The sequence below is a fragment of the Cavia porcellus genome, unplaced genomic scaffold, assembly GCF_034190915.1.
Source record: "Cavia porcellus strain 051 isolate PalLab524CR breed Dunkin Hartley unplaced genomic scaffold, mCavPor4.1 scaffold_31, whole genome shotgun sequence".
Lineage (NCBI taxonomy): Eukaryota > Metazoa > Chordata > Mammalia > Rodentia > Caviidae > Cavia > Cavia porcellus.
Genome location: NW_026947514.1, coordinates 37,745,395 through 37,768,680, shown reverse-complemented (window position 1 = coordinate 37,768,680; position 23,286 = coordinate 37,745,395). Strand labels below are relative to the sequence as shown.

Here is a 23,286-nt window from a genome sequence, read left to right as displayed (position 1 = left end):
CCTAGCCCTTTTGTAAACTTTTATTTTGAAACAGGGTCTCATTAAATCACTAAGTTGCCCAGGCCTGGCTCAAAATTGTGATTCTCCTGCCTCACCATCCCAGTGTGATGGGATTGCAGCCATGTGCTACCATACCTGGCTCTTCTAGGCTATTTTAATTCTTCTTCTTCTTCTTCTTTTTTTTTTTTTTTTTTTTTAGGTGCGAGGAATCAAACTGATGATCTGGCACTTATTTTTACTTCTTAAAACATTAAGGCCATGTTTTTTAAAAGTACTGTGTATGGTTGAATGTTACATCTAATGTTCTTTATTGTAGAAAAAGAACATGGTTTATAAAATACTAAGAAAACTGAGTAAAATCTAGGAACATAGGGTAAATTGTTGCTAAAATATTCTAGGAAGACATGACAACCAAAAGAAGGTGAAAACTTAAATCTGAGCACACTATCTTTTTGTTTGTTTTGCACTCCTGGAGACTGAAGCCAGGCTCTTTACACTGAGCTTTGAATGTCAAAGCCCTCTATTTACTGGCTTATTTTACAGTACTGACAATTGAACCCAAGACCTTTGCACTGAGCTAAATCTCAGAATTTTTTTTATGTTTTATTTTTAGACAGGCTGTCCTTAAGTCACTGGGTTTCCTAAAATGGGCCCAAAATTCTGATCCTACTGCCTCAGCCTCCCAGAATGCTGCAGTTACAGGCATGACCCACTAGACTTGGCTAAGCACACTGTTATTAAAATAAATCTGTGCATGTCACTGTGTGACAGTGTGCATGACCTTGAACGGCATTAATAATAACTACAAACATGTACCACTAGCAATTTAGGGCACTTGTATTCACTGAAGCCTAAACTCTGCAGATCCATATTATTTCCATTTCATTAATAAGAAAACTGAGTTTCAAAGATGTTGCCTAATGTCAGACTGCTAGTAACTCATCAAACCATGGTTCAGGCACTATTTTTCAAGCCTCTTCACACTAGACCAAGTTACTGCCGATGGTTTCTGAATCCAAATACTAGGCTATTTCTTTTTCCACATACAGAGGTTAAATGTCTTGGCTGAATCAATAGTGCACAGAAAGTCCAAACGATGGGCCACGTCTTCCCCCACCATCAGCTTGCATCCCATCATTGAATACTATGAACCAGGAGCCCGGGCAGCCACTACATGATTATGGCATTTAAATAACCCACTGATGTAGGTCTTCTTACCCCCTTACAGAAACCGAGGCACAGCAAGCTTCATGTCTCACCACAGCCACACCCCTAGGAAGGACCACAGCAGGGCAGCGCTCAAATTCTGGTTTCAGCACTTCTGCCCCAGAACCCCGCACCCACCTGTGTGTGTGTGGTGCCGTGTAGGATATTTAGAAAGCATGAAGCCTTTCCAGTTCATTTTCTTTGATATTTAAATTGTTCTCCAAAACCCACACGCACACATCCTCATTCTGTTTTTGGTAAGAGGCACTCTTCGGGGTAGGGCTGGGTTACAGAGTGAATCCAAATCAACCTTCCTCTTGATGAACGGAAGATTTTCTAGAGAGTTTATTTAAAAAGCTTTGAAAACAAGGATAGAGGCAGCCGTCATCTCCTGTGTTTAAAAATGTTCCATTTGATGATATTTCTAAGTCAAGAAAGCTTATTTCATAGGTTTGGAAGTTTGGTGACCCAGATAACAAACCAGTTGCCAAGTAGAACGAACTATGTATGAAAAATTGTCCTTGATAAACAAGGATTGGAAGAGACTCCCTGGAAACAGCATCACAAGGGTCACTGTTTTGACCTTTAAGAGAAAAAATAATTAACTAAAAATCACGGGGTTTGGCGGCCAACCATACTAAGTGCTTGATTTCAAGAGAAATCAACATCCTCATGGTGAGCAGGTTTCCATTGGCCTTTAAAACTGATGAAGGAGAACTTTCCCTAACCAAATTTGTATTATTTTATCCAATCATTTGTTGTATTCATTCTAAACATTTAAGTATCTGTTTTATACACTGGCAAAATTCAAATATGAATATATCACAAATGAGCACCATCACTGTGGTACATAACAAGGTCCTGTGGCTATGGACCACTTATTATGGGAGCCCAGCACGAAAGCTTGTTGTGACCAGTTCAGGAAAATGTAAAACAGTAAAATGAAAAGAAGAGCATGTGGTCCAGGTAACAGTCACCACTTCTGTTTGCTTGGAACATTCTTTGTTTTTGTTTGTTTGGTTTTTGTGTTTTGTGATACCAGGGTTTGAACTTCCAGCTTCCCACATACTAGGCTAGAGCTCCAGACCTAAGCTGTATCACCAGCCCTTTTATTTGATTTTGTTGATTTTGGTGCTGGGGTAGGGTCTTTCTTTGTACTTCAGGCTGGCCTTGGACTCTGGGCAGTCTCCCTTCCACCCGCAGGAGTGCTGGGATGATGGGCACGTGCCACCAGGTCTGCGTCTGTTGTTTTATTTTTATTTGTTTGGTACAGGGATTGAGCCATGACCTCACACGTGCCAGGCAGGCGCTTGTGCCATTGAGCTGTATCCCCAGACCTGCTATCTTATTTTGAGACAGTTTCTCGCTAAATTGCCCAGATCCTCCTGCCTCAGCTGCCTGAGTGGTTTGGATTACAAAGCTGTGCCACTGCCTTGGGCTTGAATCTGCTGGTTTTAACTGAAAACCTCAGTTCAGATTCGGCATCCATACCCCGGTCCAGTAAGTGTGGCCGAGGCACAGGAGTCATTGCACCTTGCTATTTCTATGTGTATTTGGAGAAAGAAAAGAAAGAAAGAAAGAATAGTGTGAAATCCACCCAATTCTTATCTACTTGTAATGTCTTTGATTATGTCCTCAGTTAAAATTGTAATAGCAGAATTATGGTCTAAAGATAAGAATACTCAGGGCTGGGGATTTAGCTCAGCGGCATAAACTCCTGCCTTGCAAGCAGGCAGTCATGAGTTCGATCCCTGGTACCGATAAAAACGAAAAAGACCAAAAAAAAAAAAAAACAAAAGATAAGAATACTGGGCCAGGGATACAGCTCAGCAGCACAGCACCTGCCTGCCAAGTGTAAGATCCTGAGCTAGATCCAAGGTACAAAAAAAAGATAAGGACTTTTGCTGAACATGGTGATACACATCTATAATCCCAGTACTCAGGAGACTAAAGCAGGAGGATCACTGCAATTTTGAGGCCAGCCTGGGCTACATAGTGAGTCCAAGGACAACCTGAACTGCATAGCAAGACCTTGTCTAAATAAATAAAGTGACACATCTATACTATGGGATGCTATGTAGCCATCATGTACATGGGAGATACCCGTTCTATTAAAAAAATGTCTACACTACTAAGTGAGAACAAAGCAAGTCACAGAACTAGAGTTGGTTTTTTTTTTTTTTTGGACACAAGTTCTTGCTATCAGTCCAGGCTGGCCTTGAGCTCGCTTTGTAGCCCAGACTGGTCTTGAACTTGCAACAATCCTCCTGCCTCAGCCTCCCGAGTGCTAGGATTACAGGCATGGGCCACCACACCCAGCTAGTAATCCCTTATTTATATTCGGACAAACCTGATGTATGAAATATATAGCGATATGTATAAAATAAATCTAGCTGTTTAAATATGTACAAAAAGGTGTGGGAGGTTTCAGATGGAATTGTTGGCGTGAATATGTGGGGCCCTGAGTTAGAGATAAAGGAGAGTAAAGACAGAATTGTATGCTTGGATACTGTTTTAATTTGTGTGAAGAATGCGTGTACCCTTCCATTTTATTTCTTAGCTTAGGAGGAGCCGCAGTAGTGAACAGCCGTGTCCTGGCTGTGGAACTCTAGAACTAAGACCTCCTCGCGGCTCCCAGCACAACAGCTCCTGAGGCTGTCTGTCCTCCCAGGGGCCGGCTTTCACCAGGTGGACAGCGCCTCCTCCTCTGTTACATTTTAGGGCTGTATTATTTTTGGAGTTGCTACTCCACTGGTACTTCACTATATGCTATCTCCTGTAATTTATTGTTTCTTTCAACATTTTGTGTTTGTTTGGCTTTGGTTATGGTATTTTTGGCGTGTTTTATTTTGCTAGTGGCTTTGGGGATTGAACTCAGGGTCTTCACACTGAGTACATCACAACCTTTTTTTTTTTTTATTTTGAGACAGCATCTCAATATGTCACTAAATTGTCCCGTTTGGGCTCGAACTCGCAATTCTCCCGCCTCAGAGGGCTAGGATCCCAGGCGCACATCTCCACGCCCCACTCACGTTATGTGGTTTAATTTGACCTTGCTGATGTGGACAGAGGTCACTTACTTTCACTGCTGCATTGCATTCCATTTGCAAGCGCTGTCCATTTCTTCTCTTGTTTCCTGTGGCTTGGACTATCTTGAGCAGTGGCGTGTGGTCATTTTTGCCATGTTTTTTTTTTTTTTTATTGCAGCTTCTCTAGTGTGTGGATCTAATAGTGGAACCAAAACATTTGTAAATTGACCACCAGTGCTATAGAAGAGATTCTATTTATCTGCTGAAAAAAATCCTCACCCACAGAGTGGACATTCATCTATATTATCTTCTAATTTTTTGTTCTATTTTTCTTTTCACTGAATTCTAGTCAACATTCAATCCAAGTCTCTGTGTGGTGCATGTTGAAAACTAATATAGTATAAGTAACCAGCTCTCCCACTCCCATTCATGATGAGGAAATTCCTTCTTAATTATACACTTTTTTTCTTTTCTTTCTTTTTCTTTTTTTTTTAAACAAGGTCTTCCTATATAGTCCAGGCTGGTCTTGAGTTCACTATGTAGCCCGCCCAGGTTGGCCTTGAACTCACAGTGATCCTCCCACATCAGCCTCCATAGTGCTGAAATTACAGGTAGGCACCACCACACTTGGCCCCATTACACACTTGACAGGTTTTCTTATTCTCACCTAAAGATTTTTCTATTTGAATTTTTGTATGATTTTGTAGACTTCCCTAAATAACCCATTTGGATTCTACCATAATTGCCTTTGGGACATGAATTATTTTGGTCAAAAAAAATGCAGATCCAGCTGGTGTTCTCAAATTTATTTATTATTTATTTATGCATTCATTAGTTTATTGGTTTTTTGAAACAGAGGCTTGTTATATAGCCCAGGCTGGCCTCCAACTCAGTGATCCTCCTGCCTCAGCCTCCCAAATGCTACCACTCTCACCTGGATATCCTCATATTTAAACAGTAACAGAAAATGCCCCCCACCAGTATACTTCCGTGGTCCAGGTGACAGTTCCTGTTACAGTTCCTGTTACTTCTGTTTCTCAGAAACGGCTGGCCACTGTGATGCATAGCTGGTCACTATGATGCATATTGTAAGACAGTCAATCAGACGCTCTGCCTCTGTATCTCCTTAGCAACCCCATAAAACTTGCCTCCCTGAGCCTTTGAGGCCTGATATTTTATAAGGATTGATTCCTTGTCAGTGCCCATCTGATGTCAAATAAATCTGCCTCCAAATCCTGAGTATCCTTTTGGTGCTTCTGTTGCCATAACAAAATGAGTAAAAAGTCCTCTGCACCGCACCCAGTGCTCCCAGCCTGCAGCTGAGAGCGTCCCCCAACCCGCCCCGTCCCGGGGCATCTCAGTCCTCCTGGTGTCCTGGTCGCCCTGACTTTGGCCTCCTCCATCTGTGGCGAGCTTCCGCATCCCCAGCTCAGCAGAGCCCTCGTCCCTTCTGAGCACCCCAGCAGCTTCCCAGGTACTCACTGGACCCAGCTCAGTGCTTGTTCCAGCGTACCTCTGCTGCTTCTGTATTCATAGTGTTCTTAAAATATTTATTTTTATTTCTAGCAGTTCCCTCCTCATAAGTGTGAAGGGTACAATTTAGCAGTGATAATACATACAGCAGCAAACACAGGTGAACAAATATCTCCTCGAGATCCTGCTTTCAAAGCTTTTTGCTATACACTCAGAAGTGAAATTGCTAGATCATGTGGTAATCCTATTTTTACATTTTTGAGGAATTAAATTCACTTTTAAACAAATAGCCCCATCCTCCCGGACCCTGCTGCAATATGTTAACTGGTGGCATATTGCCTTCCCTCTAATTAAATTGAAAATAGCAATCATGCTCATATGTAACCATTAAAATATGTTTAAACTTCTTACTTAAGATGCACCAATCACACTGTTGGCAGCTGTAGATGCTTCTGTTTCCTCTCTGTCCTAGGAAACAACCTGTTCTTCCCTTTTAACGGCCCTCTGCCCAGCATCAGGGTCACTAGACCAAAAGATTCAGGACAGAAGGATTTGTTTTGTTCTAGGCCACATCCCAAACAACTAGACAGTGGCTGGCAGGAAATAAGCACCCCCAAAAATGAATATATGAATGAGCACATGGATGAAAGGCTGGCCATAGTTTTATAAATTTTTTTGAATTTAACCCCAAAAGAAAATGAAAAATAGTTTAGTGCCTCTTGTTCCAGCAAGTAGGAAGTAGAATGCAGATGGCAAAGAGACATTTGATGACATGATTTTTGCCAGAATGAAGATACCATCCCCAAAACAAATCCAGACTCAAGTAGTGATGGGAACACAAAAATTGCTGGGAGTGCTGGTGTACGCCTGTGATCCTAGCACCAGGGAGGCTGAGGCAGGAGGATTGCTGTGAGCTCAAGGCCAGCCTGGACTACAGAGAAAGACGCTGTCTCAAAACAAAAACAAAGGTGAGGCAGTGGGGAGCCTGTAGACCCATGGGCTCTGCTGGCCTGGCCCCGTAGGACAGGAAGCAGAATGGCCCAGGAGACACTTGCCTTCTCTCCTGCTAAATGCCTCAGGCCAGGGAGCAGAGAAGCTCAAGTGCTGGATGTCATGGCGCAGAGGCCTCCTTGTTGGCCAGCTTGCTGTGTGAGTCGGTGGCCGATGCACTCAGACGGATCTGCAGGGCGAAGGCAAGGAGAGGACTCAGCACACTGCAGCACCGCCTGTCTCATGAAGACAGCAAGCTGACCCGCAGCCCGCATAGCTTTGGACTTAGTGAAGAAACTGGAGGATTCAAAACTACACTGTATCCACAAAAATTATTATTATTATTATGATTTTTGAGACAGGCTCTCACTGTGTATCTCAGGCTGGCCTTGAATTCACAGCCATCCTCCTGCCTCAGCCTCCCTAGTACTGGGTTGTGCCACCATGCTTGGCAATAAAAATTAAATTTAGACTAAACAAAAACTACAGGAATTTATAAAGTATATAAACCCCGGAGCAAATTATTCAGTGAAAATTATGCTCTTGCATATTTTAAGAATTAGTAAATTGTAAACTATTTCATTCAAATGAAGAGATGAATTAGAAAGAATCCTTGAGTAGCTTTGACCCCTGAAAGGAAGAAGAGACAATATTAGGTTGTTTAGTGACTATATGAAATCTTTTCTCATGCTCTTGATCCAGAATTTAAACTCATACCAGGAATGCAGTAACGATGGGACCTTTTGTGTATCGAATGACACAGGCATCAGTCTGCAGAGTTCCATGGAAAGCCCACTAACCCTGGGTTCAAAGGACCCAAGGCGGCTCTGGGATTGCTTTGACCACTTTACACTCCTAGAGAATCATCAGAGCCCATCATCCACGGTGCCAGCAGAACTATGCTAATCCAGTCACATTTCTCCCTGGTAGCACAGTCTTCCTGGGACCCGCCGCCTGCAGGGCCAGAGCTGGGTCTCTGCTCTGCCTTCTATCATGACTGGACCAAAGCGGACCAGGCTCCCTTCGCCAGCCCAAAGCCAACGTCTGGCTTCTTTGCGGCAGGTACCTCTGCCTGGTCAGAAACTCCACTTGCTTATGGATCCCAAATTGAGCACCATCCCCTCCTCATCCCACTTCTGCCACATCCCACCTTCCTGGGACTCTGACCACCCAGCCATGTCTACGCCAATGAAGTGACGTCATTATAATTAGCTGATTGCATTCCCACCTCCCCATAAGACTTGTCTTCTCACCAGCTTTTTATTTCTATCTCTTGTTTTGTTTTGTTTTGAGACTAGGTTTCACTGGGTAGTTCAGGCTGGCCTTGAACTCATAGGGATCCTCCTGCCTCAGCCTCCCACGTGCTGGGATCACAGGTGGGCACCACCATGCCAGGCAGCTTTCTACTTCTGAACGTAAGAGTGATAAGTAAAATGTCTCCCAAAAATCTACTCCCGAAGATCACTTTTGTTGACCTAAAGAGCGGGGGTCATTGGTGTCTGTCTGTGAATTCTCAGATCATCGCAGTGCCTGTTCTGTGACAGTCTGTAGTAAACAGTTTGAATGAAGGAAGCTATAAAATGAAGATGATGTGATCGGCTGCATCGGCCAACAGTGTTGTAGTAATGGAGTCATGTGAAAGAATCAGCATCGAAGTCCTCGGACACCAGAAGCATTATGCAAACACAAAACTGAGTGATCTCAGGTGATACCTCTGGCCTGAGTTTAGCTTGTTGTGACTACGTTAGAAAACAGTTCCAGTGACGCTGTGGCAGCTGCTAAGATTTACTGAATATTTCTCGTGCTCAGGGCACCACAGCAACCGCTTGATTCAGTCAATTCTTCTAACAACCAATAACAGTAAGGAATATTAATTTTCCCTGTTTTTAGATGCAGATGAGAACACTCAGAGAAGTTATGGAATTTTTTCCCCAAATGGCAGAAATAATAAATAGTAATATCCCCAGAATTTAAATCCAGGCAATTGTGGTGTGTATGAATTCAAGGCCAGCCAGAACTGTAGAGGGAAGCCCTGTCTCAAAAAGACAAGAAAATAAACCTAAGGAATCTGCCCTCCAAGTTCCAAATCCACACATCCCCACCCCTTTTAAGGAGAATTGAACTCAGGACCTTCATATATTCACAGCTTTGTTTTATTCTTTTGTTTTTGCTTTTGAAAAACAGGGTCTCACTATGTAGTCCCTCACTACGTAGTAAACTCACCACATAGCCCAGCCTGGCCTCAAACTTGTAGCAACCCTCCTGCCTTAGCCTCACAAGGGCTAGGACAGGCATGTGCAATGGTGCCCAGTGCCAGCCCTTTTGCACATTTTTTTTGAGACAGGGTCTCAGTAAGTTGCTAAGTTGCCCAGCCTAGGCTCAGATTTGCAGTCCTCTTGCTTCAGGCTCCCAGAGTGCTGGGACTGCAAATGTACCACACCGAACTCAAGTCTACACTATTAACCACTTCCTACTGTCTCCAATGTATGACTCTGAAGACACGCCCCAGCAATAATAGGAGTTAAACTAGGCACGGTAGCACATGCCTGTAATCTCAGCATTCGGGAGGCTGAGGCAGGAGGATCTTCATGAATTGGAGGCCATAGTGAGTTCAAGGCCAGTCTCAAAAACAAAGAGCCAATTAGCCTTACACTGTTTCTTGCTCCAGTATGGACTCGGAAGCAACATACCTTCTGTAAACTCTATTTCACTGTACACGAAGAAGAGCTATCAATTGTTCTGTTGCACAAAATTGTTTACAGGGATCATCTGTGACACTGCCTCAGGTCCCAAGGCCAGGAAGGCGACGAAACTTTGAGCCCAGAGTCAGGTACTGATTACTTTGCAACAGATGCAGCAGTAAAGAGAAGCAAAAGGATTGTAGCTGATGGATAGATAGTCGGATGGAACCGTCAGAAATGGGAATAAAAATCTACGACGTGTCACACGCATAATGGTAGAGGTGTGTGTGAGGAATGAGGAAGCTGAGAGAAACTGCTCTCACAGATGCTTACAGATGGCATTTGGGACCAGAGCAGCCTTTCAGGCGTGCTTAAAGAAAGAAACAAAAAACAAAAAGCTCAGCCCACCTGGAAAATGAGTCCCTGGCCCTGCGCTCCATCCAGCCAAGCAATGGGGAAGGAAGCCGGGCTTAGGAAAAGAGGGTTTGGTTAAAGCCAAAGCAGTTCCTAGATCAAGCAACATTACTTGTGGAACTCCTGAGAAAACAGAGCCTTGATTCTGTCCTAGAGAAGAGGACAACTAGATGGCAACTTCCCACACATAGTCAAGGTTATTTGTTTTGATTTGGTTGGATAGATTTTTTGTTTTTGTTTTGTTGTTTTTTGCTTTTTTTCCCCCCTTGAGATGGGTTCTTATTATGTAGTTCAAACTGGTCTTGAACTCATGATGATCCTCTTGCCTCAGCCCCCGGGGTGCTGGGTTTAAAAGTGTGCGCCACCACGCCCGGCCCTAGTTTTGGTATTTTGACACTATGTAGCCCAGACTGGCTTAAAATCATGCTGCTCCTCCTGCTTTAGCTTCCCAAGTGCTGTGATTACAGGTGTGTACCACCTCACTCAGTACATACAATCTAATCAATGAGGAAGTTACAAGCACCCAAAGGATAAATAAAATAAAAAAAAAAGACTCAATCTAGATTAATGCAGCATTATCCCTAAGCTAGGGACTCAGAGAAAGCAGAGCTGATGAACCTGCTACTGGCTAGAAACTAGCAGGTAAAAACTAATCAGGAAGGCTTCAAAGGGCACTCCTGAAAATGCTCTGTGTAGCAGGATAAAGGATGCTCTCAGAGAAGCCGGAGTCCCTGGACGCCTAACCTGCAGGGCATGACACAGGTACCCCCACCCCACCCCACCCCACTCCCACCCCCACCCCAGGACCTTTCTCCAGCAACAGTGGTTTTAACAGTCGCAGCCAGCACTTCGTGATGCCGAAGTTAGAGAACGGGCTCAGCGAAACCTGTCCTTAGAATTAAAGCAGTGGAAAATCAGTTCCTAAGGAGGAGGCGGGCCGTCTGCAGAGGGGACTCATCCTGAGCGATGCTGCTCTGACCGCTTTTGCACGGAAGCTGGGGGCGACCTCAGCCCCACGCTCTTGACTACAATGAACCCCGCGTGTGCCTCTGCACGTGTCACCCTTTCTGCCATTTGATCTCCTGTTACTCTTCCTTCTCGGTGCTCAGGTAAACTATAATCCTTTAAAGTGCAGCCCAGGCACCGCCTCCCCATAACCTGTGTCTGAAAAAAGCACAGATCATCTCCTCCCCTCTTCTGCTGCACTCAGTACCGGTAACATCTGAGAGCATCTCACCCTGCGCACCGCAGGCACTTCGAGGACAGAAAGAAGGCTAAATTCTTTACCCAGCTTTACCTACTGCAGTGCCCACTATTATGTTTAGAACAAAATACCAAGGCTGGACATTTTATAAAAAAAAGAGTGGCAGACTCTGGGAGGCTGAGGCAGGAGGGTCCCAAGTTTGAGTCCAGTCTGGGTAATGGAGCAGTGCAGTGAGACTTTGTTTTAAGAAAGAAAGAAAGAGAAAAAGGAAGGAAGGAAGGACGTCTAGGCACACACTGAGTGGGTTCAGGCCCCAGCCCGGGGCGGGACGGGGTGAGCTTTGCAGACTGGCCGCCCACAGCTGGGTGGCGCCACCTGCCCGGCTCCGGCGCGCTCGGTGGTGACCCGGGAGAGGAAAGGCCAGCAGGGAGCCGCCGGCCGGCACCGCTTTCCTCCCCGCCTTCCTCCCAGCGGCGGCCTGGCCCTGCTGGGTGAAGTCAGCCGCGCGTTTCTGCAGTCAGCACCGAGGGCCTTGCAAAGAGAAAAGGCGAGTTTTGTGTCCTTTTTCGGATTTCAAAGCTCGCCTCCCTCCCAGGGCGCCAGGAGCGCACCGCACAGTTCGCGGCTGGTTCCCTCCCATCCCCGCCGCTCCCTCCGGCCCTTTCCCGGGTTTCATGATGACTTTTTGTCATGCAGGTTTGTGGCCGGTTTGAAGACAGTCACTGTGGGGATTCGGTGCCTGTGCACAGCCCGCGCACCTTAAAACTTAGCGGCCTTCCTCTGCGGCATTCCCTGACCCTCAGTCTCTTGGCTCCCTTTCCATTTACAAAAAGATCCCTCTGGTTCCTTTTATCTATCTTTTATTTGTATTTTGCATTAGTCGTGTGAGAAACCTGCAGTACCTAAATTTGAGTGTCTGGTTTAGTTCACCTAACATTCCAGGTGAACCTGGTTTCCTATAATGTCCTGAGTTTATCCTTCTTTATGGCCAAGTAGTATTCTATTGTGTATAGATACCACATTAATTTTCTGTTTTCATATGTTGATGGACGTACAGGCTGCTTCCAGGATTTAGCTGTTATGAATTATGCTGTTGTAAATATGGGCGTGCATGCGTTGCTGTGGTGCGATGTCTTTAGTTCTTTCGGGAAGATACCCAGCAGGACACTAGCTGAGTCAAATAGAATTTCCATTTCTAGTTTTTTTTTTTTTTTTTTCCAGTACCGGGGATCAAACTCATGACCGCACACTTGCAAGGCAGGCGCTTATGCCGCTGAGCTAAATCCCCAACCCCTCCATTTCTAGGTTTTGCAAAACCTCTGTTCTGATTTCCACAGTGGTGGTACCAGTTTACATTTCCGCAACGGCATAGAAGGCTTTCTTCTCCCCACAGCCTTACCGGTGTTTGTTACTGTTTGATGACAGCCATTCTTGCTGGTGTAAGAGGCAATCTCAGTGGTGTTTTAGTTCGTGTTTGTCTAATGGTCAGAGACGCTGAACATTTTAATATTTGTATTTGTACTTCTGAGAAGTATCAGTTAACTCCACGTGCCCATTTTTACTGGGTCTTTTATTTTGGAGTAGGCTTTTTTTTTAGTCCTTTGAATTTTTCTGAACATTTTTATTGTTTATTGTCACTTTAGATACACACACTGCTCCCAGTCGTCATAGGGAAGTCGCACCTGTGCCTGGCATCTCAATTCCTTTTACCCCCATGTCTCTGCCTTCCCTTCAGCCCCTCTCCCCTTCTTATTTACAAAGCTGTTTCCACTTTTATCTTTTTTTTCACATTTTTTAGTTCATAGTCCAGATACTAGTCATCTGTCTGAGGAAAAGATTTTCTCCCATGCTGAAGGCCACTTCCTTTGCTGTGCAGTTTTTTTTTAATTTGAAATGGTCCCATTTGTTGTTTCCTGCTTTTACCTCACATGCAATTGGAGTTGTGTTCAGAAAGACCTCACCAGCATCTATGACTTCAAGAGTTTTACCTGTTTTATCTTTCAGTAGGTTAAATGTTTCTGTTTTAACATTTAGATCTTTTAGGGGCTGGGGATTTAGCTCTCAGTGGCACAGCACCTGTCTGGCAAATTCGAGGTTCTAAGTTTGATTCCCAGTACCCAGTACTCACACACACACACACACACACACACACACACACACACACACACACTAATTTAGATCATTGATTCATTTTAATACATGATTAAACATGTGGGTACAGCTCTCTCTCATCTCTTGGTGCTTTTGTTGTTTTCTGTTGCCATGAACTGTTGTCCCTCTGCCACACCACCCTGCCTTGAATAAACCTTTCCTCTGAGAGAAAGAGACAGAGAGAGAAAGAAAGACAGACAGAAAGAGAGAAATCCAGCTTCAGTCTTTTGCATGTGAACAACCAGGTTTCTCTGCACATTTACTGAAGAGACTGTCTTTCCTCCAACATGACTCTGGGCCCGTCCAAGATCAAATAACTGAGTGTGTCTGACGGTGTTTCCGCATCGATTGCTCTGTTCATTGATCCACTTTTGGGTTTTATATCAATACCATGAAGAATTTATCACAGTAGCTTTGTAAGATAACTTTTTGGTTATTTTTTATTTGCTTTTGTTTTTTGAGACAAAGTCTCACTATGTGATTCAGGCTGGCCTCCAACTCACAGTGATTCTCCTGACTCAGCCTCCCGAGAGCTGGGATTACAGGTGTGCACCACTGCACCAGGCTATCATATAATTTAAAGCCATGTTGTGATGCCTCCTTCCTTGCTGTTGTAGTCCAAAACTGCTTTTGCTACTCTGGGTCTCTTCTGGTTTTGTATGACTTTTAGAACTGTGTTCTCTAGATCTGTGAGGACTGGGTACAGTACTCTGATTGGGATGGCATTCATCTACATATCAACTTTAGAAGTATGGTCACTTTGACAATATTGGTTCTACCTGTTCCAGAAGTCAGGTATGTCTTCTCATTTTCTTTCTTGTTCATTTTTTTTTTTTTTTTTTGGTACTAGGAATAGAACTCACAACCTTGCGCTTGCGAGGCAGGCACTGTGCCACTGAGCTATATCCCTTGATGCCTGTGTCTTCCCATTTTCTGATGTCCTCTTGTATCTCTTCTTTTAGAAAAGTTCTGCTTTGGAACAGAGTGTTAGACATTTTGGCCTGTGGTCAGTTGGCCCTGGTGCTTAGTGTGTGGCCAGGAGTACATGGAGGGGCAAACTGATCACCTTATGGCGTGATTGATGCAGAGAAAGAAAGAGACACAGGTCTGTCCCACAGACCCCTAGTGATCTAAACCTGTTGGGAGCCATTGAAACAAAACTGAACACAGATGCAGGGCTGTGGCATGGGTGAGGCATGGCCAACCTGAGAACAAAGAGATGCCTCGAAGGGTAAGATAAGTCACAGCTGAGGACACTGGTCCCAGCTCCAACAAACTAAATAAAGTCTGTTAACTACAGGCATTTCACTCCTCTAGTAAAATGCAGCATGAAAGTCTTCTCATAAGATAGTTCTGCTAAATTAAACATAATCTCTTATTTGGAAAAGTCCTTGAACCACTCCCAAGTTCTGCTCAGTTTCCTGCGTTTTCCACTCTAACCCCTTCCTTGTTTGAAGACTAAATATGGGCCACCCAAAGACATTCTTTGTCTTAGTCCCCAGAGTCTTGAACTCTGCAGAGGGTTTTGATCCTTCTGGAGCCTTAAAATCATACCACTTGTCCCATTTATTTAAGCCTTTGCCATACATTTATTTGGGAGATTGGGGATCTAGGCCAGGACCCCCATATAAACCTTTCCTTAAAAGCTTCCATCAAGTTTCCAGCACAGGAATCTCTGAGGGTCACACTTAGGCAGTATCCAGACCATAGCAATATTATCTCAATGGATCAACTAAAGGGATCAGGAGAGGGGAGGACTATACCTACCATAAGAGGTACATCAGAATCCTTGGGTAGGACTTGGACATGGTGGCATGTGTCTGGAGTTTGCACACTCTGGGAGGCTGAGAAGGAGGAGTACAAATTTTTGTTTCTTTTGTTTGTTCATCTGTGCATTTTGTGATACTAGAGATTGAACCAGGGTCTTCACACTGAAAGTGTCCAACTCTTATTTTATTTTACTTTATTTTTTTTTTAATTTTAGACAAAGTCTCTCTAAGTTGTCCAAGCTACATTTGAACTTGGGTCCTCCTGCCTCAAGTGCCAGTGTGCTGGGATTATTGGTATACACCCACCATGCCTGGTTGAGGGTTGCAAGTTTAAGCCTTGCCTAGGCAACTTTGCAATTTAGTGAGTTCTGGTCTCAAGATAAAAAGAAAAAGGACTAGGGAGGGAGTTAAGTGCAGAGGTCCAGGGTTCAATCCCCAGTATCCCCTTCCCAAAATACTCTTTGAGTATGTTGTGGTTTAGATCTAAATTGTCCCCACTTAGGGCTGGGGGTTTAGCTCAGTGGCACAAGTGCCTGCCTGGCAAGCATGAGATTGTGAGTTCGATCCCCAAAAATAAAATAAAATAAAAACATCCCCCCAAGTTCTTGTATTTAGAGGTGGGGTCTGAGTGGAGGGGAAGGTGTCTGGGAACCTGAAGTAGAAGGATGTGTTCTTGGCTCTGGCCCCTTCCTTTCCTCTCTCTGCTTCCTGGCTAACATGAATCGGGCAGCTTACCTCCTCCAAGGCCTTTCATCATGCTCTTTCTGCCTTGGAGTCAGCTGACCATGGACTAAACCCTCTGAAGCTGTGCGCCAAAATAAATTCTCCTCTCCCTTAGGCTGCAGGTATAAGGTATTTTGTCACAGTGACAGAAAAGCTGAATAATACAGGAAGGCTGGAATATTGAATGATGTGATAGATTTGAGGGCAGTATCAGAATCCACAGAAACCAAAATATTTTTATATTTATTCTAAAAGAATTCCAAGTTTTTTCAATGACAGAGTAATTTAATAGCAAGACAACTGTATAAACAAAAACATGCAATTTGGTATAAAAATATGCACACAAATATAAAAGTCAGGTGTGGTGGTACACAACCTTAATCCTAGCACTTGGGAGGCTGAGGCAGGAGGATCACTGTGAGTTCTAGGCCAGCCTGGGTTACAAAGTGAACTATATAGCAAAATCCTGCCTCAAAAAAGAAAAACAAAAACAAAAACAAAAAGCAAAAAACAGTATAATACAAAGGAGAGATTAAATTCCCAAGTGGGGATCAGAATGTGTTTCACAAGGCCAGGTGTGGTGCTATGTGTTTGTAATCCCAGCACTTGGGAGGCTGAGGCAAGAGGATCACTGCAAGTTGGAGGCCAGCCTGGGCTATATAATGAGTTCAGGGCCAGCCTGAACTACATAGTGACACCTTGTCTCAAAAAAACAAATAAAGGAAACAAACAAACAAACAAACAAAAAAGTGTTTTACAGAGGAGGAAATGATGGATTTGGTTCTTGAAGGAAAAGCAGGAGTTTGTCCAGTCTGATGGTTTAGTGCCAGCGTGACTGGATTAAGGAATACCCTGGCCCCGGCAAAGCATTGTTTCTTGAGACATTTTCGATAGTGCCTGCAGGGAAGACTGACATTTTGACGTTTCAATTAGTGGACTGAAAAAGAAAAATCTGCGTGGAATCCAAATGGGCAGGTACCACCGATTCACCGTCTTCCTCTCCTTTTCTCCCTCTCTACGGCCTCCCCTCTGCCTGGAGCAGGGACACCTGTCCTTTCCTACCCTTGGACATCAGAACTCCAGGCTCTCTTGCCTGTGGACTCCAGGCTTGCTCCAAGCATTCCTCCAGCTCCCTGGCCTTTGGCCTGGGCCTGGGAGTTACTCTGTTTATTGGCTGTCTCGATTCGCAGCCCTCAGACTTGAAGTGAATCAGTCTATTCCCCAGCTCCCATAATAATATGAATCAGTGCCCTTAACATACCCCCTCTTATCTGTCCATCTGTCTGTCATCTATCTATGCAACCCATGCTATTGATTTTATTTCCTAAATTGCAGATTGTAGAGGGTGGCAAAAGATATTCAACATGTATCATTTTACGTAGGTTCTTAGAAACTTCTACATACATTCTGTTATCCCAACATAGGCGTAACTACAATTGGCTGCAAAATACTCTAGTAAATACAGTGTCTACTCTGGACACCACATCTCTACCTAAAAGCTTGGGGTTCTATAATTATGAAAAGAGAAAATAGGTAATTGAGGACAATTATGCCCACATATTAGACGACAAAATCATTGCAAAGAGTGGCTGCATTAGATTCAAGGTACATTCAGGAAAATGTAAATACTGATTTTGACCAATGCAGATAGTGTAAAGTAGAAAGAATGACGGGTGACAGGACTAGAAAGATAACCAGAAAATCAAATCATGTTTATGGCCTCATGTGTATCTCAAGGCAACCACTGAATCAGTGATGTGACCGGTTCCTTTTTTACCCCTTTGGCAATACTAGGGATTGAACTAAGGACCTTCACACAAGGTATATCCTCAGTCCTTTCTTTATTTTTATTTCAAGACAGGGTTTTTCTAAGTTGCCCAGGCTAGCATGAATTTAGCATCCTCCTGCCTCAGCCTCTCAAATGCTGAGATTACAGGCTTGTGCCACTGTACCCAGCTGTTAGGCCAATTCTATAAACTGAGTTTGGGGGTCTTCAAAAATGAAAGGAGACCCTGGGTAGCAGTGATGACGGTTAACAACCACCTATAAGAAACAGCCTACCTCTCCCTTCTTCCTGCTCTTTATTTTATTTTATTTTATTTTATTTTATTTTATTTTATTGGTACTGGGGATCAAACTTACCACCTTGCACTTGCCAGGCACTTATGCCACTGAGTTAAATCCCTGGCTCTTCCTGCTCTTTTTTTTTTGGTCTTTTTTTCATTTCTTTATCAGTACCAGGGATCGAACTCACAACTGTCTATTTGCAAGGCAGGTACTTATGCCGCTGAGCTAAATCCCCAGCCCCCTAAACTTGATTTTTTAAAATTTTTTTTTCTTCCTGCTCTTTAAATGCAAAGAAATGGCAGCAAAAATGGGAAAGTCTTGTCTTGTCAATATAATTTGGGAGAGAATCTGTGAGAAAGGGACAACTAATTTAATCAAGATTTGGAGAAATAAATCTGTACCAAATCACCTGCTATGTATGTGTATTCAGTGCAGGTAACCATAACATCTATTAAAACAGTAATGTTACTGACTCAATGGGAAAAAAATGCAATGTAAGGTGAGGAGAGAAAGGATTTCCTGAATCACTGGAGGAGAGTGGAGCTAACTCAGAGGGGAATGGGTGAGCCCTGCAGCTCCTCCCCCCTCCTAGCTGCTTCAAACTCCTGCCAAACTATGCAAATCCAGTAGTCTCCACGGCTGGCATCGGGACACAAGAGCTAAGATGTGACTTCAAAGACCACATCACCTCTTGGCCTGCCTTATCTATGAAATAAGGACCACAGGATAGATAGATTTAGTATTCAGAGCCCTTCCTACTCAAACATTCTAAACAGTAAAAGTCTGAGACAAGTAAGGACATTGGTGGTAACACAGCAGTCTCTTCCTAAAAACATTACAAATCTTCGTATCTTATTTTCTGAATTGGCACATAATCGTATTTATGTGTGGGTACCATGGGATATTTCTCTTCATGTGTACATTTGGTAATGATCCAACCACAATAATTAGCACACACATCATTTCAAATCCTTATCATTTATTTGTGGTAATATTTTTAAAAACCTTTTTTACCTATGCGACTTACTCTTATAGTAAGCTGAAGGTTAGCTCACTATAGGAAGTGGCAGATGAATGGGCAGATGGCAATATGATCTTCAGGCTCTGAGACAGCAGATACATTTTATTTTAAGAAATGGATTGTATTTGGGCATGGTGGCACATGCCTGTAATCCCAACAGTTGAGGCTACCTTGGGCTACTGGTGAGTTCAAGGCCAGCCTGCAAGATAGAACAGAGGAGAACTTGGTTGATGAAAATATTATCATTAATGAGACAATAGTTTGGAACAGGACCATAGAAAAATGGCCTGAGGGATCACAAGGTCCAGCAGAAGTCCACTCTTTGCAGCCTCAAAATTGCAAACGTGAAAGACTTTGCTTTGAGGAGACAACCCCAGCACACCATGTTCCAAAATGGTGGTGGCTTAGGGCATTTGTTCCTCAGGATTGCATTTATAGTACTCAATAATCTATGCACTCAGCCAAGAGAGAAGAAACCCTGGGTACTGTTCCAGTTGGTGGCAGATCTTGGTGTGATACACATAGTGCTGGTTTTAAGTGCATGTGGAACGCATGAGTTATAGGGTCAAGAAGGCTTCCACCCAGATTTCAGCAGGCCAGGGAGGCCAGTCAATGTGCCCCTGAGATGGCAGCGTGTGAAGCTGTGTAAAGCAGTAGGTGCAGGGCAGATCCCAGAAGATTAGAGAAAGTCATGACAAAGGAACATCTGAGGAAAGCCACAAGAAGTGAGCAAAGTGGGCTGAGAAGACCATGGGGGCAGCAAACACTTTGTGAGAAACGGGGCTGGAGCCACCCAAGCTCTCTGGAGTTCACGTCTCACCACAGATTGTGCCCTGTGCTGAACACAGAGCTAGAGCTTAATGTTTGGCCTGATGGATTTCAGTCTTGCGTTGGTTCTTTTCTTTCTAACTGCCTATTTTTGACTTCTGAAGTAAAAATATTTATCTTGTGTCACTGCATGTTGGAATTTTTAACCTTTTCATTTGTATAGACCCACAGTGATGGCAAATATTTTAGAGACAAATGCCCAAACTGCAACCCCAAACCCACCCATTCATCACAAAGTACCAACATTGCAATTAAGCCTTTAGTTTAGAAAAAGCAACTCATACATTAACATCTTTTGTATTAAAATAACAACAAAAAAACCACGTATGCCATAGGTTCATCACCATTAGTATAAGTGCTCAATGCTAAGAGTTTGCCTTAGATCTCAGGGAATTTGGACTTGGATTTTTCAGTAATGCTGCAACCATTCAGGCTTTGACAACTCTTAGAGATGGAATAAATGCATTTTGCATAAAGGAATGTACATAAAACTTTTGGGGCCCAGAGGCAGAATATTACGGCCTGTATCTAGATGTCCCCACAAAAGCCTAACGTGCTGATAGGTGGGGCCTTGGGAAGTACCCGGATCATGGGTGTGTGATAATGGATTAATCCACCGATTTGTTTAGAATAGTTCTGGGTGTGGGTGGCAGCAACCAACAGACTTGTAGCCTGACTGAAATCAAAAGGGAAAGGCAGTCTAGCTGCTTCCTGTCTGCCATGCCCCTGTTTCTTCTGTGATGCCCGTCTGCCAGGCCACCCTGACTTGAAGCCAGCTATGGACTGAAACCTGTACAAACTGTGAGCCAAATAACCTTTACTTCTTTTTCCTCTGGGCGTTAGGTATTTTGTCCTACAATGAAAAAGTAGGAGAAACTGAAAGATAAATAAAGGAGCCACGGTAGGAAACAGGAAGGCACACCTTTTGGAGATGGGGAGGGCGAGTGGGGAAGGACTCAAAAGATCAAGAATTTATAAGCTTCCCCAAAACAGATGTAAATATTATATATCACGAACACATACAAGTTAAAATACTAAAGAGCCTAAGAGAACTGCATAGGATAAGCTTTGAAGTTACAACCTACCTCTTTGCTCATTTCTGCCCATCTTTGCAAACTGAGGTGCCTAATTTCTGAAAAATAAGTTATAGTTTAGTCAGATAGGAAAGATAAAATGACACTCCTAGAAAAAGAAAAAGAAGAAGCTGAAAAACTTATCAGATGATTTTTGTCGTCTGTGGCCAATTTTATGCCACCTGTCATAATGAAGCAATGGTTACTGAATCAGTTTGTTCTTCAATTACTGATACATTGGTAAATCTACCTCTCAGGTCCACAAACCAACTTAATTATCTAGTTTTGGTTTTACTTATACATTATGTCTACTGTATTTTATTCTCTCTCTCTGTTTGTTTTCGGTGCTGGGGATTGAACTCATGTCCTCACGTTTGCTAGGCAGGCACTTATACCATTGAGCTAAATCCCCAGCCCTCACCTTCTCTTTTGGAAAAGATCTATCTGGAAAACATCTATCTATCTATCTTCCTGTTTCTTACTTTGTGTTTTTTATTTTTCACTTTGTGTTTTTGGGTTTCTCATATAAAAGAAGCTATGTGATACTTGAGCCTCTGTGTCTAGTTTATCTTATTAATATTATGGTCTCAAGGTGTATTCATTTGCCTAAAAATGACTCAAGTTTATCTTTAAGGCAGTGAAGTATTCTATTGTGTATATGTAGCAATTTTCTTTATCCATTCATCTGTTGATGGACATATAGGCCGCTTCCAAGATTTAGCTATTATGAGTTATGCTGTTATAAACACAGGTGTGCATGAATCACTATAACATGATGTCTTTAACTCTTTTGGGAAGATACCTAGAAGTGAAGTAGCTGAGTCAAATGGAATTTCTAGTTTTAGGTTTTTGAAAACCCTCTATACTGATTTCCTTAATGGTTGTACTGTTTGAAATTCATACCAACAATATAGAAGGACCTATCCCCACTCTTACCAGCATTTTTTATTATTTGATTACTTGAGTAGCTATTCTTTTTGGAGTAAGGATGAATTTTCTTTGTTTTGGTATGAGTTTTTGAGACAGCATCTTGCTATATAACTCAGACTGGCCTCAAAGTCGTGGTGATCCTCCTGCCTCAGGGTCCTGAGTGCTGGGGTTACAGCTGTGCCACCACACCCAGTTACAGTATTGTTTTACTTTGCATGTTTCTAATGATTGTCTTTCATTTTGAGGGGTCTAATGTTTTTGAATTCTTTATATATTCTAGATACTACTCTTCTGTCCAAAGAGTAGCTGGCAAAACACCTTTATCCCATTCTGTAGGTTGTCTCTTCACTCTATCAGTTGTTTCCTTTGGTGGGCAGATTTTTTTTTTTTTTTGTACTGGGGATCTAACTCACAACCTTGCACTTGCCAGGCAAGCACTTAAGCCACTGAGCCCTGGGCAGAAGTTTTTAAAAAGTTTTTTGGAGCTTAAACTAAAGCAGGTTCAGAGGATGCTGGTGGTACCCTGATCTGCAGAAGTGATTCCAACTTGTAGAAATGGGACGTCAGTCATCAGACACTAAAGAAGAAAGCAGAAGTAAGAGAAAAAAGAAACATGGGAGACGGTCATCTTCCAGCAGTTCTTCAGATAGCAGAGCATACAGCTGAAAGAAAGGTGGAAGGAAATCAAGATCAAAGTTGAGATCTTGGTCCAGAGATCGTCAGCCTCGTTCACATTCTTATGGTAGAAGATGCAGGCATCGGTCTAGCAGTAGCTCTCCTTATGGCTCTACAAGAAAATGAAGTCGAAGTCATTCAAGGGGTTGAGGGAAATCTTAGAGTTCAGAGGTCGAGGTCTAAAAGCAGCACAAGACGGTCCAGGTCAAGACCTTGTCCACTTTCCCATGGTTGAAGCAGTGAAAGACCCAGTCACAGAACCCACAGCAGGTCCCAGGATAGAGATTGACATAAAGGCAGAGATAAAGAGAAAAGAGAAAAAGATAAAGGCAAGGACAAAGAATTACACATCAAATGGGGAAATGGAAACATCAAAGCTGGATTAGGACATCCGCCAGCAGCCGAACAGACCAAAGCCAGACTGCATCTAGCTCTTGAGGCCGCTGCAAAAGCTGATGAAGCACTGAAGGGCAAAGAAAGAAATGAGGAGGGAGCTGAGAAAAGAAAGGAGGAAGACCAGGCCACCCTGGCAGGCAAGTACAAAGAGGAACAGAAATCGGAGCTGTTGGAAGTGATTCTGTCCCTCAGCAGATGTTCAGACCAAGTAAAGAAGTCAAAAAGTCGGTGGAACCTAGTGAGGTGAGACATACAACTTCAGCATCAGGACTGGCTTCTGCAGGTGCTGACCCACCAGTGTTGAGAAAGAAACAGACCCTAGGAGCATCCCTATCGCTATCATGTACCAAGATGACGATTCTCTGGCTCACCCAAATTTATTTTTTTCAAATCCAATTTATTCAAAGATAAAAAAAAAGAATGAGGAGGAGGAGAAGAAAAACTACAACAAAATTTCAAAACACGTCAATTGGGACAACAATGGTACATACATTGCACATTGTCATCCCAAAATCATTCACCCAGAGCACAAGACAGCTGCATGCAATTGTCCAGACAATACCAGCACAGATCTGTCTTTTCAGTGAACTCAGAGAAATCAGTAATATAACAATCTTAATTATTTTTTTACATATGCATACACATATACATATTTT

General features: G+C 43.2%; 1 pseudogene; it reads left to right on the top strand.

The window, feature by feature from the left end:
• Positions 1–21,606: 21,606 nt before the first annotated feature.
• On the top strand, positions 21,607–23,007 carry LOC106028186 (serine/Arginine-related protein 53-like; annotated as a pseudogene).
• The last annotated feature ends 279 nt before the right edge of the window (positions 23,008–23,286 follow it).